Here is an 18,108-nt window from a genome sequence, read left to right as displayed (position 1 = left end):
ATTTATTAACTTGAGGTTATTTTTATTTTCATTCATCATTAAAAGTTATTCAATTATTTAACATTCCAAGCACTGAAGAATGCTTTAGCGATTGAAATAGGTATTGTACATAGGAAATGGAGCAAAACAGCATATTAAGAAACAAAAGCTTATTTTGAGTTGAGATGTTTTGAATCAGTGAAATAAAATTGATAATTATATTTCTATACTTGAGATTCTCTGATTATGACACTATGATTTCTTACAGAAAGTCAAGTGGGCACTTAATATAAGAGGATGGTCCCTGAAGCTTTGCTATTTATTATGTTTTCTCTCAGAGAGAAATGTTACCTTTTTTGACTCTAAGTAAAGACAATAAAATATGAATATTTAGAATATTCCATGCTAATGCCATTTGGGTACTAGCATTTCTCAGTTTATTTGCCCAGTGCACACAATTTAACTGAAACATAAAATGAGAAATCTTGTTGTTGCATAAACCAGAATATAATTATCTTATCTTTCTACTCAGGAAACTTCTGTCTGGTCATAAAATAATCCAAAAAGTACATAAATAATGATCAAAATTAGGTAAAATGCTATTTTATTTCATTTTTAAATTAACTCACCCTTTTAAAAACAAAATTATTCTTCAGTTTTCAAAGTGATTTCTAATTTTCATTTTTACTTTGATGCTTTCATTGTCCTTTCTCAGTTGCTCTGTAATTTATGGAAGATACCCAACTTGATTTTCTCTTGGGAATAGTCTAAATATTTGAAAGTGCTATTAATGCTACTGCAACTTATTAAAATATCAGTTTACCTAGTTACAAGTTACACAGTTTCAAGATCATTTGCATAGAAATCTCATCTCCATTTAAAATAAAATTTGTCACTCATGTTCATTCAGCTATTTAACATTTATTGATTGATTAGTTTTATATCCTCAGAGCAGGTAGGAATGAACACACAGACAAAGCTCATGCTTCAGTAGAATTGTATTCTAGAAGAGGGAGACAAAAATACACAATTAAATAGATATAATGACAATTAAATAAACATAATACGCATTTACATAATTGCTATGTCAAGAAATTAACAAAATAGGCAATATAGAGTAATCGGATGGTGATGCTACTCTAGTATATGTGATTCTGTGTCCGGAATTGGTGGGTTCTTGCGTCTCACTGACTCCAAGACTGAAGACACGGACTCTCGCGGTGAGTGTTACAGTTCTTAAACATGGTGTGTCCGGAGTTTGTTCCTTCAGACCTTCAGATGTGTCTGCAGCTTCTTTCTTCTGGTGGGTTCGTGGTCTCGGCTGTGAGGAGTGAAGCTGCAGACCATCATGGTGAGTGTTACAGCTCTTAAAGGCAGCATGTCTGGAGTTGTTCATTCTTCCCGGTGGGTTTGTGGTCTCGCTGGCTTCAGTAGTGAAGCTGCAGACCTTCCTGGTGAGTGCTACAGCTCTTAAAGGCAGTGCGTCTGCAGTTGTTGTTCTTCCTGGTGGGTTCCTGGTCTCTCTGGCTTCAGGAGTGAAGCTGCAGACCTTTACCGTGAGTGTTACAGCTTATAAAGGCAACATGGACCCAAAGAGTGAGCAGCAGCAAGATTTATTGCAAAGAGCTAAACAACAAAGCTCTCACAGTGTGGAAGGAGACCCCAGGGGGTTGCCCCGGTTGGATGGGGCAGCCTGTTTTTATTCCCTTATCTGGTCCCACCCACATCCTGCTGATTGGTTCATTTTACAGAGAGCTGATTGGTTTATTTTGACAGAGTGCTGATTGGTGCATTTACAATCCTTGAGCTAGACACAGAGTCACAGAGTGCTAGTTAGCTAGATACATAGTTAACTAGATACAGAGTACCAATTGTTGTATTTACAAACCTTGAGCTAGACACAGAGTACTGATTGGTGTATTTACAAACCCTGAGCTGGACACAGAGTTCTGATTGGTGCATTTACAATCCTTGAGCTAGACACAGAGTCACAGAGTGCTAATTGGTGCACATACAATCCTCCAGCTACATATAAAAGTTCTCCAAGTCCCCATCGGGTTCAGGAGCCCAGTTGGCTTCACCCAGTGGATCCAGCACCTGAGCTGAAGGCGGAGCTGCCTGCCAGTCTCCAGCCAGGCCTGCACTCCTCAGCCCTTGGGCGGTGGATGGGACCCGGCGCCAAAAGCAGGGGGCGGCGCCCCTGGGCGAGGCTCAGGCCTTGCTGGAGCCCACCGCAGGGGGAGGAGCTCAGACATGGCAGGCTGCAGGTCCGGAGTCCTGCCCCACTGGGAAGCAGCTAAGGCCCAGAGAGAATTTGAGTGCCACACCGGCAGGCCGGCACTGCTGGGGGACCCCGGGCAACCTTAGCAGCTGCTGGCCCCCTTACTAAGTTCCTCACTGCCCTGGACTGGCAGCGCCAGCCTGCTGCTCCATATGTGGGGCCCGCAGAGCCGTGCCCATGCCCACCAGAACTCACACCAGCCAGCAAGTGCAGTCCCGGTTCCCGCCCACGCCTCTCCTGCCACACCTCCCTGCAAGCAGAGGGAGGAAGCTCCAGCCTCAGTCAGCCCAGAGAGGGGCTCCCATGATGCTCTGGCAGGCTGAAGGGCTCCTCAAGTGTGGCCAGAGTGGCTGCTAGCACATTGTCACCTCTCAGTTCCAAGAACCCTCTCTAATATGATGGCATTTAGGCAGATTTAAATGAAATGAGGACATTGGCCCTCTGGCAGGCCAGTAAGTGTGGGATAGGAAGATTAAGTTCCATGATAGGGGAAGCTTAGTGTGTCCAATCATATGTAGGGCAGAGGCCTGGGAGCCTGGGAGGTGTCATAAAAGATACACAAAATGATTTGAAATTTCTGTGACTTTCATGTAACTATTATGAAAAGCAACCTTGCCAGTGACAGGTAAGAGGTTAACTTTGCAGTCATGGAATCTCTAAATTGTCAATTGATATCTCTTCCCATCAAAAAACACATAAAACAGCACAAATATCTCACTATTAGAACATGGCAATATCATATATGGATATCATAATTGAAGTATGACAGGGAACAAAAGGACCAAATTATAATAAATGGGCACTTTTGAGGTCTAGATGGTTCTCAGACAGAGATAGGATGTGAATGAATATTACAACTTAATTCCAGTATAGCAGGATATTATTAACTGGTCATCATACCGTCATTTCCTCACCCTCAAAGGCCACCATGCACACACAAAGTCATCTTTTGGTAACATCTTTTCTTTGAAGAGCATATGGATAGAGGTTAAGATTTAGGCATTGGTAACTGAAAACATATTTTTTTATAAAATATCACCTTAATATTATAACCCTTGAAAATAACAATAGCAAGCCCTTAATATGGTCTAAACATACTTTTAAACATCCTGCTGGAAACCACATCATTTAATTTGTATAATAATTCTATGAAATTGCATTTAAATCCCGTTTTTATACCCATTTTACAGATGAGAAAACTGAGGTAGAGATTACCATTTAGCAAGCTGACACAGCTGGTGATTAATTGAACCTGAGCCAGTAAGCTTTAGAATCCATGCCTTAACTCCTATGCTATGTAAAACTTGGTAAAAACAATAAAACAAACACAATATGTGAAATACAACATAACAAAATAACAGAATTTTAAAAATTCACTTATAATTTTGCCAGCCCAACTTTCACCTATTGCATTTCTTTCATGTGCATTTTCTATGCTCATGAATATACATTTTTTAAATTAATTCTAACTGGAGTGTGCTACAATTTTCTATTCTATTTCAAAGCTCATTGAAAATGTCAGTGTTACTTTGGGAGGCCAAGGTGGGCAGATCACAAGGTCAGGAGTTTGAGACCAGCCTGGCCAACATAATGAAACTCCATCTCTGCTGAAAATACAAAAAATTAGCCGGGCATGGTGGCAGGCACCTGTAATCCTAACTATTCAGGAGGCTGAAGCAGGAGAATGGCTTGAACCTGGGAGGTGGAGGTTGCCGTGAGACGAGATTGTGCCATTGCACTCCAGCCTGGGTGACAAGAGTGAGACTCCATCTAAAAACAACAACAACAACAAAATACACAGAAGAAAGTCACTGGTGGGATCATTTACAAAGTAATTATTTCAATATCTCAGTAGCATCACATTGAGTGGACATGCCACTCAATCATTTGGGATGATTTCAGCATTGCAGAATTCATCTGTTTTTTGTTGTTGTTGTTGTTTGTTTGTTTGTTTGTTTGTTTGCATGAAGATATCTTTACTTTTTCAGAACATTAACTTGTTAAAGCATTCTAGAAAATGATTTTGGAGTGGTTTGAAGATACGAACACATGTACGGCTCTTGATACATGTGCTGTTTATAAGATATTTTATTTGCCTGATATCTATTGTATGAAAATTGATGATAATCAGTAACTGTGTAACTGTATCTTGTTTAATCATTCCGATAGTATATTCTGTTATGCTAAAGGCTCAGTCCAAGAAGCTTGGTCAGTTTATGAATTTTGCTATAGGAAAATAATACAATACAGGTGGTTACACATGAAGTAAACATTTAGGAGTGAGTAAAATGTTAAGCACTTGGAGAAAAAGAGGGAATGCTATTCCAAACTAAGAATTTGATATCTCTCTTCTGATTTATCTCACTTTAGAAAAAATTGTAACCCTACCTATTAGCGGATTAAATACTGCCTATGTTTTCAAGACAGGTAGATAAAAATTAAAGAACCATGAAATTTAATAATCAAAATATTTTTGACAACATAACTTTTCTAGGAATGATTAACATAAGAACTAGCTTGGATGACTTTATGTGTTGCCAGAATTATTGCATATCACTCAGACAAAACATAATAGTCTGTGTATGCATTATGCTAGAGCATAAATATGACAAAATATGTGCCTTTCCAGAATGCCGAGGAAAGTTATTGGTCTTTCCATCATTTTTGATATTTAATGTTTAGTGATTCATACTGATTTTTTATGAAATGTTATTATACGTGTTAAAAATTAAGCATGGTACTGTCAGGAAACTTCATGAGGCATTTAACATACAAGCTAATATTTTCCATAAATATTGCCATGCATTCACATTCACATTTTTACTTATCTCAAATGAAAGCCTATGGAAAAGACTGCATTTAGGCATTCTGAAAAAGATACTGAGAGAAATTTAAAAAATGACTAACAAAGAGCAGTCATTTAATACCTTGAAACTAATGGTTTTACCATTAAAAGGAGTTACCAACAACGTTGAATTAAAAGATGATCTTCATTAATGTAACAGCACCCTCTATGTTCAAGAGTCTGCAGCAGAGAGTAGAGTAATAATCTTTGAATAGTTAACAAAACCTGTTTTTTCCAGATCAGTTTTTATACCTCAGGGTGAAATTTTCTTATTTATCAGTCAATTTTATAGTCCATCTTCATAAAGCCAAAAGAATATAATTAGGAGTTTATAAGGAAAAAAATGAAATAGAATTTTAAATCCTATTGTCAATTTCTTTGGAGAATGCCATTGACCTATCATGCTTGGATATTAAAAGCCGAAATAATTATTTGAACAGGAAAATAATACATTTTAATAGATCTGATTAATGTTTAAAATCTTCTAAGTAATAAAAAAGGATTAGACTTTGACATAAACCGCAGGCACCAATTATAGGTTTCATTCATAAGGCACCTCTTAACAAATTGTAAGGCATGCCTGGCTGAATTATGTAGAAACCATTTACTAGAAAAATAGTTTACTGGAAATATTTTTATCATAAAAATAATACCAGAGGAGCAAATAAAAGTACCTTCCAGGTAAAAACAAAACAACAAAATAAAACAAAACCTTTATTTCCTCTCTACCCTTTATTATCTATAATGTGTCCATAAATTTTCCAATGTTAAGCTTTGGCTTATTTCACTAACTTTATCCTTAATCTATTAAAGGCAATATAAAAATTACAATAGTAAAAGCAGGGCTTACTTAAATAGGAATAGTTCTAAATGCTTATTTATTTTTATTAGTAATTTAAATGCTTGTTCTTTTAAGATATCTAACAGTTTATGTTAATTGCTTGCATACTGAGGCCATAAACATTTAAGGATACTGAATTATCTAACGTAAAATGAAATGCAAAAAATGGACGATACTTGTTTGTTTGTTTATTTATTTATTTTTATTTAGAGATAGGTTCTCTCTCTCTTGCCCAGGATGGAGTGCAGTGGCATGATCATTGTTCACTGCAGCCTTGAATTACAATGCTCAAGTGATCCTCCCACCTCAGCCTCCTGAGTAGCAGGGACTACAACAAGCACCACCATGACCAGCTTTTCTTATTATTATCGTGCACAGACACAGAGTCTTGCTATGTTGCCCAAGTTGGTCAAGACTATTAAAAGACTATGACAATTTGAAGAAATAATTCTACACATTGTTCGCTAAAACTGTCAAACTTTTTCTACGTTATTTATAATACAATGTTACCGAATTTTGAATGCATAATACTTGAGATGAAAAAATAGGCAAACTAAAACAAATATATTTAACAGATAAAAAGTTAAACACGAATATGTCCAAGTTTATCCCTGTGATTTCCATTAAATATACAAATAAGCTATTTTATGGCTAATAAGAAATTAACCATTGAGATGTTAAAAATTATCAGCAGTGTAAGAGTAGAATCTGTCAGATCCAAAATACAAACTCACAAAGTTTCATATCTCCAATTATCATTCAAAAAAAAAAAAAAAAAAAGAGAGGCCTTAAAGTAGAGGTTATAAATAGAGGACCTCTGCTTTTATTTAAAGGATGAGGTAAATGAATAAATTGTTTTTCAAGTTATAATTATATTCTAACCTTAATATTTAGAAAATTATTAAATTGTTGAAGACATTTACTTTTCTAAAACCAAAAATATAATTTTAAAAACACAAACTCTATAATAAAGTTATATACTTTTAAATACTAAGAAAAAAAGAGAGTGAATTTATTTACTTTTTTATTATAAGGGTAGTGAAGAAAATTCAAACAACATATATTTGAACATTTCTGTCTAAGATATGGTGAGGGGAGCCAATACTTACATATCAAATATAGAGAGAATTTGTCTATACAAGAACTAATTGCACGGTACAAAAGATAAATGCACAAATAGCTACTGCAGTTGCAGTACAGTCAATTTGGGCAGAGATCATGTAAATTTTTGAGTAGGTTACTAGATATTTGTGGTAAAGGAGGAGTGACTAACAACTCATTACCACGTCATGTACTACTTAATTGAACATGACTGTATTCCTATAAACATTAAAAGAAAATGTTTAAAATGTCAAGATATTCATTACCCAAATAATAATATTTATTTGTGAATTTAAAATATTGGGGAAAAGGGCTTGAATTCATCAGTTCAACACCCATTACTGAGTTAAACAGATATAGAACATTCTTAAAAATCAAGAATGCTTGGAATCAATGACTTCTCAAATATAGTTATTTTAGAGTCAAGGTTGAATTACTAGTCAAGGACTGAAATTACAGTTACAAGCATAGACAGTAACTGCCATTCACCTTGTCCTTCCTTTACAAAAAGAAGTTTGATCTAAATGCCTCCTCCATCCAATATATCCTCTTGTCTGTCACCACTGACATCCTTGTTGCTAGATCCTGAGTCCCTAGCTCAGACAATCATCGCTATTTGTTTCCTATTCCAGCTCCTTCTAGCTGGTCTTTCTTTGCTACTATTTATTATTTATGTTACACCAAAATGACCATTGAAAACCATCAATCCAGATAATAAGCTCCATGAGGGAAAGGCCCCTGACAATGAGAAATTCACTGCTGTCTGTAACTTCTCACCAATGCACCAACACCTGGCACATAGTACACAAAACAAGCCTTCAATGCATATGGTTGAATGAGTGAATGAACAAATAAAACATCTATTTACTGCATTCCCTTCAGTGGAACCACATACATTTCAACTTTGTTAATGTGACCTAGAAGGCATTGCAAACACAAATCTCGTCATTTTAAATCTCTCTCTCCATATCGTCGCTTACACCCAAAATGTACTCTATTATCCAACGACACTACACCTCTTTCAGTTCCTGCAGTAAAACAAAATAAGACAAAACAGCAATAACAAAATAAAAATACAAGTTCTCCATTTTGGTTGCTTTATTTCAGTCTGGAATATTCCTATCTCTTTGCTGTCTTTCTTTTTTTAAATGGCCCCTCTTAAGACTAACACCTACTCATCTCTCATCTTACAGTCTCAGCTCCCCATCAATATATCACCTTGAATCCTTCTCTCAAAGCTTCCAAAATATGAAAGACAAATCTCTCATGTTTAATTTAGCCTAGAGCCTAATTCAGGTCATACAGTGTACTCTGAATAAATGTATGTAGAAAGAAACAAGAAAAAGAAAGGAAGAAGGGAAGGAAGGCTGGCAAGAAGGCAGGAAAAGAAATTTCAGTTAATGGATAATTAGTTAAAAGAAGGTTATTCATTAATTTTGTAAATCAAAGTTGCTTCTGCATATGTTTTGCAAAAGATTCTTGCCCTCATCATTTAGATAAGCCAGTTTTTCTTAACAGATGCCAAGATAAAATTTTTGTCTGGGAAAATAATAATCATATCTTGCTCATATACAATAAAGCTCTGTTACAAACACTGTACAGATATTTAAATATGGATATCTATTTATATATAAATAATAATTATAAATGCATTTAATCAACAAAAGATTCAGATTGACAGTGTAACGGAATGAGACAAGCATGGAATTTTAGATATGCAGCCACCTGTGCTGAAACCTTAGACTTACCAATTCAAGCTTTCTGACCTTGAGCTAGTTGCTGAACATCTCTCTGTCTCACTCTCCTCATGTAGAAAATAGAGATAAAAGCACCTTGAAAGGTTTGGAAAGAATGTACAGTACAAGAAGGGTTGAAGGTGTTCAGAATTGAGTATTATTTCAAAGACCTTGTGTTGAAATCTATATCACCAAATGTTTCTATTTTAGTAGAAATAATATTACAAAATAAAATAAATTACCACTCAAAAATATCATAGTAGATATCTTTATATGCCTGTTGTTTTCCTATTTAAGAAGATAATTAAGACTTGACCATGACTAATTACCTTAGAGATAGGTTTCCTGCCTCTACTGAAAATTAATTTGTGTCACATAAAGTACAACAAAACATGCATTACATTAGGTATTTAGTGTCTGGTAATCAGTTCATTAAAAAATGATGTAAACACTTGTAAATATATCATTGATGCTTTTTATAATTTTAATAAAATTTTATCAGAAATTATTGAAAACTTTTAGCTTGATTCTTCAAAGTTCAAACCTTTCATCTTTTACCTAACTGAATTTACAGTTAAATATCTAGGGTTTGTGTATAGGATTAAACAGTATGACACTCTTCATGGTGTTTAGCCAAGTAGATTAATTGGAATTATTTCTCAAATGCTTCTTAAATATCAAGTTCAATTCTAAGAACTAAGGGCTTAACAGTAAACAAATGGAAAAAAAAATCCCTACCCACATAACATCTTAACACAGTACCAACCTATTACCTCAATTTCATAGGTCAGAAGCCAGACTGGTTTTGCCTGAGTCTCTGCTTAACTTCTCACAAGAATGAAACCAAGATGCCAGTAGGGCTGGGCTCTTACCTGGAGTCTCTGGAGAAAAAATCTGCTTCCAAGGTCATTCCAGTAGTTGTAAGAATTCATTTCTTTGCAGTTGTAGAGTGAAGTCTTCATTTTCTGGTTGGCTGTCAACCAAAGGTCACTCTCAGCTCCTGCGTCTTTTACTTGTACATGACCCATTCTATTTTCAAAACCAGCAGTGACACATCCAATTCTTCTCATGCTTCAGGTATCTCTGACATTCTTTTCTGCTATTAAGCAGAGGAAACTCTGTTTTTAAAAGGCTCATCTGATTGAGTCAGTCCCATCTAGATGGATAACCTCCGTTATCTTAAAGTCAACTGATTTGGGACTTTTATTATGTTTGTAAAACCCCTTTACAGAAGTACCTAGGTTCATGTTTGGTTGGGTATCCTGAAGACAGAAATCTTGGGAGTAGGCATCTTTAGAACTCTGCCTACCACAGAAGATACCAACACTTAAAGAAATAAATGAAATATATGTCAGATGATAAGGGCTATGAAAAGAATAAAACAAATAGAATATAAGAGATACTTATGTGAAGATGACAGGCTAAAAGGAACATTGAGAATCCCCTAGAATTTAAAGCAGAAGGTACTGGGATAAAGCTGCAAATGTCAAATGGGAAGAAAAAGGGAGGGATCTTGGCAGGAGTATCTAGAGTTTGGTCACTCCACTCTTAATTCCTATTAGTGGTTACTGGTAGACAAGGTGGGAGGGGCATCTTACAAAAAATATAGACTAAGCTCTACCAATTTAAGAAAAGTACAAATGGAAGCTGTACCCATCCATCCTCAAGTGCATTTTCTTCTCACCAGCCTGAATGTGTTTATTATTATTCCAATGCATGCTCTTACTCTGAGCCTTGAAACAGAAACTATATTTTCAAAACTGTATTAGGACTCACAAAACAGATAAATTGTACCAAAGCATGACACAAGATAAACTACCTAAGCTCAAACCCGTTTAACACATTTATTCAGACCCTATGTCCTAAGCTAAAGCACAGTTCAACTGACCTAACAGTAACTCCAAGACACATATATTTTAAGATAAGACCACTGATCTTCCAGCAGCTTCTTATTTTACAAAATCATATCAATTCCTATGAAGACCATTTTATGACTAATTCCACTATCCAAAATGCTATAAATGACCTTCCCTGACTCTCCATTTTGAGACTCTTCATGGTTCCCCATCGTTTGCATTTTCTTTTTCTGTAACAAGCTAATAAACCTAACACCAGAGTGTCCCTGATGGTCTTAGTCTGTTAAAGCTTAACAAGCAGAATCCTCAATAAGATTTGTCAAGTTCCTTACTCACACCTACAGGGACCTCAATTCTGTAATAGTGTGTACAACTGAGACATGTGGCATCACCCCCTGCTCAAGACCACCCTGTCCATGACTATGTAGTTCAGTTTTACACTGAATCTGAGTTCCAACTGTCTCACAGAGTCCTCAGTATTAGGTTTACTTCTTTGTCCTGAGAAAAGAATGTCCCAGACTTCTTGGTCACTTGGTCAAATTTGTACACAATTTCTTTGTGAGGATTTTCCAAAGCATTCCTTTGCCACTAACTATCTTCTCTGCCTATTGATTATCTGTAAGGCTCTATGTCTAAAAAGGTTCAGCAAATATGCTTGTGTAAACAGTCAGATAGTAAATGATTTAGGCTCTGTGGACCAGACCATTTCTGTTGCAACTACTCAACTCTACTGTAGCAGTAAAACATCCATAAATATGTGAATGAATGAATAATTCTGTGTTGCAATAAAAATTTATTTACACAAATAGGTCTTGGTCTGATTTAGCCTCCATTACTATAGTTTGCTGATGCTTAGTTTATAAAATGAAGCGTAAGGGTGAGACAGGAGAATAGGGTCTGGAGGCAGAGGGAACCTTAGGCCAATTCACACTGACTTCCTAGAACTGAGTTAAAAGGAAAACACCACGTCTCCACCCCCAAGTAACAAAAAGATCAGCGGCTACTCTCTTTGCAATCCCCACCTCTTTTTCTGTATTACAGATGAAAAATGAAAGTACCTCCGATAGGTCTCCTCCTGCAACTAATTAAATTGGTTGCAGGCCAAGTCTTCATGTGTAACTTTGTATTAATAATTTCACTTCAGCCTCTGATTGGTCACCTTCCACAAACAATCAGACTGGTTGCAGGCCATTATTTCATTTACATAAGGTATAAACCAAGTAACCAATGGGAAACCTCTAGAGGTTATTTAAACCCCAGAAAATTCTGTAACTAGTGCTCTTGAGCTACTTGTCACAGCCTGCTCCCACTCTGTGGAGTCTACTTTTGTTTTAAAAAAAAAAAAAATGTGCTTTTCCTCACTGCTTTGTGCATTTTGTACAATTCTTTGTCCAAAATGCCAAGAACCTGGGCACCCTCCACCAGTAACAAAGGGTAGAAGACTGATAAAAGGTAGGGTAAATTGGTCTCCAAGCTGGAACAGCAGCTGACTGCTTCAAAATTTCATGTTCCACCAGGTTCTTTGGAAAAAAATTTATGTCAGTTCACCTTTTCAAAATCTTCTGAGACAATTTCTTAGTATTGCCTTTGTGTTCCTCTGAAACATTTTAGTTAATTTCATGTGCCAGAGCTGGAAGTTTCTTTTGGGCCACAAATTGGTGATTACTAGTCTATGGCCATATTCTGGAGACACATGTTTTCATGAGTATAATCCTCACTGATACTCATAGTTCTCATGGAGCCTTTTAAGTCTGAGTTCCCTCCAGACTGAAAACGTGTTTCTTTCTTGTCTCATATTGCAATCATACCTCATATGTAAATCTCTCTAACTGGTATAATTTCACCAAGGGCAATTTGGAATTGCAGTGACATTTAGAGCAACTTTTAATATGAATAAAGTTGTTCATTTGAGAGGCTTCATAAAATAAGCATTTAATGACTCAGATTTTAAGGTCTCATACAATCTGTTGAATCTTATGTAGGTATTTATATAAACGTAAAATGAAAATTGAAAGAAATTTTTAAAAATGTTTAACTCCCAATGCTTTAAATATTTTGACTCTTCCAAGGAGCCCTTCCTCCACACATCCCAAGTAGCTCAAAAAAACGTTTTTTGTTTAAAAATTTGGTGAATTAACCTAAAGGCCTTGGCCTTGGTTAGCACTAAGAATTCTTGGTTGGTGCTCAGAATTTTTAAATATAATTTTTAAAGTCTTTTAAAATTTGATTTATATAGAGAGAGTTTTATAATTTTTATTTTTTAAGTTCAATTAATATTTCTGAAGAATAGACAAGAAAATTATTTTAAAAAATTAGTGTGAGTATACTGATTTTAAAACAACTATGTCTTCTTATAATTTTATCACAGAGTAAACAATATTCTACTATTTATAAGGCTAGGAATTATTTTATTATCACGATTTGAACTCCAAAATTTCTATATTGAACTCTAAATTATCTATGTTGATTGGGGCTCAGAAATTTGAATTTTAGTAAGCATCATACAGATCCAGAATATCCATATACTTGATTATACTTGGACAAACACTGGGTCCATATTGTAAGATGCTCCTTATTTCACACACATACAAGTGATCTGATCCCTTAAGAGAGATCCCAGAATATATAGTCTGTCTTTTTTCCCCAAATTTCTACGTAGTGCCTTCAAAGATAGGCATATATAGAAGACAGCAATTTGTAGATTTCCAGAGAAATTAAACACACCAAGTCAAAAGGTATCACTAGAATCTTAGCAAATATTAATCAAGAAGACCAAGATGATACACATATTTTATAAACCAGTAACTTAACCACTTATGAAGTGTTAGTATCAGTATGTGGAACTTCGTCTGTGACAGTAAACTAAGTACTGAAAGAAATCACAAGGGATTTTCTGGAATGGGATGTGTGTTACAGGGGTAGGAGGGTAGAATTAATAGAAAAGGGACATAAACAAATTTTCACAGGTAATGAAAATGTAAATCAGAAGAGAGGTTTAATATACCATATACACATTGGTCTAAAATCATTTAACTTACACTTAAGATCTATACATTTCAATCTAAGTTTTACCTTATTAAAACCAATCAATCTATCAATAGACAAACACCATGAAATAATGCTGTACTTTTTGCCCCTTCTTTACACCACCCTTCAACTCTCGTCTGGTTTCTTGGCATTTTCTGTTTCTGTAACCACTGAAAAATGGCCGTTAGTCATGTAGCAATTCTGGAAACTCTCTGCTTTTATCCATTCTACATGAACTTCTCCAAGTCAACACAGCACATCACTTAAATGTACGGGTTTTGAAAATGCTATTAAAGCAACATTAATGTATTGAGAGGTTGAAACAGATTTGTGTACATTCTTTTATCTAGCTCATATTTCTTTAGACACTGTGTAAGAAGCAGAAGAATATAGACTGGCTTTTTTACCACCAAGGGGCTCAGTTTAGCCAGTGAGAGTGATAGTTTGACAGTGGGCAAGAGTTTTTGTTGCCTCTGCTATTTTGAGATAGAGAGTAAATAATGTGCATACAACTTAGTTTCTCTCCAGAAATTACATCTCATCAGTTATACTATAGAAATCAACCTGAGGAAACTCAACAGAGGAAAACCAACACAGTGCTGTAAAGCATGACTTGGCTCATGGAAAGAAAATGTACATAATATAAATAAAAATATAAATTTGTTATTGAATTTTATCTAATGTAATAGTTTAAAGGTCAATTTTTCATTCTGACCTTTGACAGCTATACATCTTCACCTTGCCACATATTAAGTGTAGAATAAGAACTGAGTATGTATTATTCATTTGACGCCATATTAAATGGAAGATAATTTTAAAAACCAAATAATACAAAATTACTGAACTGATAAGAACTTTAATCCAAGAAACTCCAAAAATGAATATTTTAAAATAATTTTTGTTTAATTACTATCAGAAGCAAAATATTTTCATTTACAATGTCTAAACTACAACAAACTAGAGTGGGTGACAACACATGCAAAAAGCATTTAACTCTATTAACTCTATTCAAATTCCCCTCCTTCTAAGCACTGCTGACTACCTAAGTCTAATGACTTCATAAATAATGGCAATCAATAGCAATGTCCTTTAAAAGTAAGAGAATGCAGATTTATTAACGTTGTATTTATTCTTAATGAATGAAAATCTATATTCATGAAGTATAATTTATGTGTACAAATAAAAATAAAGAGTAAGTATGACTGGAATCCAGACATACAAATGAACAAGCATGCCACATCAGGAATTTTTAGGTTTAGTTTGTGAATGAAATAACCTTATAAATTGATTATTCGAGGCCAAGACAAAAAGCTTGAAATGCAGCTTGAAAATGTGAGAATAAAATTTCAACATGTTTCTTATAAATGTTATATATAACAAGACATTTCAAACTATGAGCAAACATGATATCCACTACAGAGAGAAACACACCAAAAGATGATGAATGAAAAGAAGTGTGAATAATAAAGTAAATAATTCAGTTAAAAAATAAATAAATAAACCCTGCTGACAGAGAAACTATAGATTGGTTAGTGACAAGAACCTTACAAACATTAAATTTGAGATAACAACTTTGCTAATATAGAATATAAATGTTATAAAATAGAGTAGTAATAGACATGAGAAAAAACGAAAAGGAAAAATAATACGTAAGAAACACGTCCACTACAGGCATCACATTCGCACACACACACACACACACACGCAAAGACACAAATCAAGAAAGGGCTGTTAAAGAAGGATCATTAAGTCTGGGCGCAGTGGCTCATGCCTGTAATCATAGCACTTTGGGAGGCTGAGGCAGTAGGATCACCTGAGGTCATGAGTTCGAGACCAGCATGGCCAACATAGTGAAACTCAGTCTCTGCTAAAAACGCAAAAATTAGGTGGGCATGGTGGGGGGCACCTGTAATCCCAGCTACTCAGGAGGCTGAGACAGGAGAATCGCTTGAACCTGGGAGGCAAAGGTTGCAGTGAACCAAGATTACACTACTGCACTCCCGCTTGGGGACAGAGCAAAACTTCATCTAAAAATTTTTAAAGAAGGGTAATTTTTCGGAGTTTTGCTCTTTTGAGGGAAGTTTTTTCAAAATAAAAACCAAAACCGAAATGGTGACATTTGTTCAGATTCTGCCTTTTAAAGTTTTTGTTAAAAATTACAATAGCTCAAAATGTATTATTTAAAGACATTGAGAAATGGAAGGGATTAACCAGAAATATTTTCTAGATATGAAAAAGCCTTACATGCTGGGGTTAGTATTTCCAAACCTGCCTGACACAATCGAAGTCTGAGAAGAATCTAGACTTCCTTTGTCTGCTTCTCTCTTGCTTTTTGTGGATTATAACATCTCTTCCAGACTCGGCCACACCTCTGCGTCTTTGAATAGTTGTAAGTTACCATCTCCTATTTTCATGCTAATATTCATTCACCTGTGTACCAGGTGACAATTAGAGTTGGTTAATAAACTGTAGCATCATTGTAGCTGGTTAGGCTATCATGGTACCCTCTTCTTATTACTTTCTCCCTTATTCAGGGTATGCTGGAACAGGTTCATACTGACTAGCAAGAGCCAATCATAATTTTTAAAAAATTGTATGAGTTGGTTGTGAAATAGATATTATTAGAAAATAAATTACATGAACTTTCAATTAAATAAATGGTTCTAAAATAACTGGTAATGAAAATATAAACATCATAACTTCCTCACTATTTTGCCACATTTTACTATGAAAAGAAAATTAAGAAAATGATTTTGTTTATTACAGCATTAAAAAGAATAAAACACTTAGTAATTAACCAAGGAGGTGAAGAACTTGGACAATAACATCTGCAAAATATTTCTGAAAGAAATTAAAGAAATGAAAATATATAAATGAAAAGACATACCATGATCATGGATTGGAAGATTTTTTTATTGCTAAGATGTTAATACTGCCCAAAGTTGTCTACAGAGGTAATGCAATCTCTGTCAAAATCCCAATGATGTTTTATTATAGAAATAGAAAAACTCACCCATTCATATGGAATCTCAGGGGATCTCAAATAGATAACACAATCCTGAAAAAGAATAACAAAATTGGGGACACACATTTCTTGACTTTAAATATACTACAAAGCTGCAGTAACCAAACAGCATTGTACTGACATAAAGACAAACAGACAGGCTAATACAATAGAATAGAAAGTTCATAAATATTTTCATATGTGATCAAATGCATTTTTTTCTTAGAAGAAATAACAGATAAAAACTTTTCAAATTTAGCAAAACAAAAAAGAACAAAAATAAAAACATGAACTAACAATTCATGAAGAAAAGTGAACTTAAAATAGGCTAAATCCAAAGAAATGTATGGCAAGATTTCTAATTATACTTCTGAAAATTAATAACAAAAAAATCCTTACAGTCAGACAAAAATAACTCATCACATATAGAATATCACCAATTTGAGTGAAAGCAGAATTCTTGTCTGGAATCATGAAGGCCAGAAGGAAGTGGTACAATATATTTTTAAATACATTTTTGTTTTAGGTAAGTTTTAAATGAATAGAAAAATTAAGAGAATAGTATACAGAGGTCCCATATATTCCATACCCTATTTCCTCTACTGTTAACATCTTACATTAGCATAATGCATTTATCAGAATTAATGAACCAATATTAATGTTAAGGTCACTCCAATCAGACTGTTCCCCCTCCCTTCCCATAGGTCTTACAATGCAGTCCTTTGTGACCTCCGCACAGTATCCCCAGGGCTAAAGACAAAACCCCCTTCACTGGCTCCTCCAGTAACTGTTTCTCCAGGCAGTTACAGGATGCGGTTAACATGTCTGTTCACCTCGCATAACAAAGTTGGCAAAAAACATCTCCAGGATGCGGTCAAGACACCTGCACCCCCGACTCAGCTCCCCAACCCCGACTCAGCCCTCTTGCACACCCAACTTAGCTCTCCCACCATAACCCAGTTCCTTGCCCTGTAAAGCCGTGCAGTAGTCTGTTAGCGGGGCTGCCTCCTCTGCTTTTCTCAGGAGGTAGCCTAGCAGGACTGACAATAAATCAGCTTGCCTTAACTTGGGTCTACTGGCCTCATTCCTTTCTTGACTGTCCTTCCAATTATCCCTTACAATTAATATATTATTATTAACTGAAGTTCTTAGGTTATTCAGATTCCCTGAGTTTAACCCCATATATTATATCGGTTCCAGGATTCTATCCAGGACATCACATTATCTATAGTTATCATGTTGCTTTTGGCTTCTCTTAGCTGAGACAGTTTCTCAAAGTTTCCTTGATTTTGATGACCCTTAATAATTTAAAGAATATTTGTCATGTACTATGTAAGATGTTCGCATATTGCAATTTGCCTGATATTTTTATCAAAATAGTTTTGTGTTATGGGTTTGGGTAGAAAGACCACAGAGATAAAGTACTTTTTTAATCACA

General features: G+C 35.2%; 1 long non-coding RNA gene across 1 annotated transcript; it reads right to left on the bottom strand.

Moving 5' to 3' along the window:
* Positions 1 to 6,308: 6,308 nt before the first annotated feature.
* On the bottom strand, positions 6,309 to 17,694 carry LOC103238615 (uncharacterized). The gene is made up of 3 exons (XR_005239944.2): positions 17,382 to 17,694; positions 16,680 to 16,724; positions 6,309 to 9,882 (listed from the first exon to the last, which is right to left on the bottom strand). It is a non-coding gene; the product is annotated as an uncharacterized lncRNA (long non-coding RNA).
* Between the last annotated feature and the right edge of the window lie 414 nt (positions 17,695 to 18,108).

This window comes from Chlorocebus sabaeus, chromosome 11 (genome assembly GCF_047675955.1).
Source record: "Chlorocebus sabaeus isolate Y175 chromosome 11, mChlSab1.0.hap1, whole genome shotgun sequence".
NCBI lineage: Eukaryota > Metazoa > Chordata > Mammalia > Primates > Cercopithecidae > Chlorocebus > Chlorocebus sabaeus.
The sequence above is the reverse complement of the archived record's forward strand: the minus strand, read 5'-3'. Positions and strand labels throughout refer to the sequence as shown.